Source organism: Meles meles, chromosome 20 (assembly GCF_922984935.1).
Source record: "Meles meles chromosome 20, mMelMel3.1 paternal haplotype, whole genome shotgun sequence".
Taxonomy (NCBI): Eukaryota; Metazoa; Chordata; class Mammalia; order Carnivora; family Mustelidae; genus Meles; species Meles meles.
Genome location: NC_060085.1, coordinates 10,553,332 through 10,555,299, shown reverse-complemented (window position 1 = coordinate 10,555,299; position 1,968 = coordinate 10,553,332).

The following is a 1,968-nucleotide window of genomic DNA, read 5'->3' as shown; positions in this document are numbered from 1 at the left end:
TTTTTTTCTTAAAGAGAGGTTTTTTTTTAAAGATTTTATTTATTTATTTGACAGAGAAAGATCACAAGTAGACAGAGAGGCAGGCAGAGAGAGAGGGAAGCAGACTCCCTGCTCAGCAGGGAGCCTGATGGGGGACTCGACCCCAGGACCCTGAGATCATGACCTGAGCCGAAGGCAGCGGCTTAACCCACTAAGCCACCCAGGCGCCCCTATTCTAATGTTGTTTTGTCTTACAGTGTCACTTATCTCTTGAGTTCTCCCCTCGTGGTCCAGTAGCTGTTTGTTCCTCTCTTGCTCAGCATCTTTATTCTCTGTCATTTGGTCTTCTATATCACTAATTCTTTTTTTTTTAAAGATTGTGTTTATTTATTTGACAGACAGAGATCACAAGTAGGCAGAGAGGAAGGCAGGGGTGGGGGAAGCAGGCTCCACTCTATGCAGAGAGCCCGATGTGTGATCCCAGGACCCTGAGATCACGACATGAGGCAAAGGCAGTAGCTTAAACCACTGAGACATCCATGTGCCCCTATCACTAATTCTTTCTTCTGCCTCGTTTATCCTAGCAGTGAGAGCCTCCATTTTTTATTGTACCTCATTAATAGCTTTTTTTATTTCAACTTGGTTAGATTTTAGTTCTTTTATTTCTCCAGAAAGGGCTTTTATATCTCCAGAGAGGGTTTCTCTAATATCTTCCATGCCTTTTTCGAGCCCAGCTAGAACCTTGAGAATTGTCATTCTGAACTCTCCATCTGACAAATTACCAATGTCTGTATTGATTATGTCCCTAGCCTTCAGTACTGCCTCTTGTTCTTTTTTTTTGTGTGTGTGGTGAAATTTTCTGCCTTGTTATTTTGTCCAGATAAGAGTATATGAAGGAGAAAGTAAAATACTAAAAGCGTGGCAAAGACCCCAGAAAAATGCGCTTTAATCAAATCATAAGAGACCCCAAATCTTGAGGGGGGAGAAAGGAGATAAAACGAGGTTCAGAAAAAAAAAAAGAAAAAATTAAAAAAAGAAAACAAATAAAGAAAAAATATAAAAAAGAAATATATATTTATATTAGATAAACTAGTTTAAAAACGTTAAAAAAGAAAAGGGTAAAATTAAAAAAATCAACAGAAGAAGAAAAAAAAATTGAAAAAAATAAATTAACCACAAGACTAAAGAATCATGGGGAGAAAGCTATGAGTTCCTTGCTTTGCTTTCTTCTCTTCTGGAATTCCACTGCTTTCCTTGGTATTGAGCCTGCTCTCCTTGGTAGGTGAACTTGGTCCTGACTGGATTTTTTGTTGATCTTCTGGGGGAAGGGCCTGTTGTAGTGATTCTCAAGTGTCTTTGCCCCAGGCGGAATTGTACCGACCTTACCAGGGGCCGGGCTAAGTAATCCGCTCGGGTCCACTTTTGGGAGCTTTTGTTCCCTGAATACTTTCCATAGAGTTCTGGAGGATGGGAATGAAAATGGCGGCCTCCCAGTCTCTGGCCCATAGGAGCTGAGAGCTTGGGGCCCCACCCCTCAGTGTGCCCTCAGAGAATAGTGCCCAATCACTCCTGTCTCCCTGGCCTCTGGCCACACTCCGAGCTCACCCAGCCTGCCACTGGCTCAAGATAACCCCGAGCTGAGAGCTCACTCCTCAGCTCTGTCTCTGTAGGTGGCTTCCCCATTCTAATACTTGAAAGCTCTGTGACACTCAGACACCCCCGGTCCTTCTGTGACCCTGTGGGACCTGGGGTCATGCTGACCCTGCATGGGCTTCACCCCAGTTTAGCCTCTGGAATAATGTCCCTCAGTGGAACAGACTTTTAAAAGTCCTGATATAGTGCTCCGTTGCTCTGCCACTTGCCGGGAGCTGGTCCCTCCCCCCACGGTCTATCTTCCCATTGCTTTGGATTCACTTCTCCGCCAGTCCTACCTTTCAGATAGTGGTTGATTTTCTGTCTCTAGAATTGCTGTTATTCTTCTCTTCTATC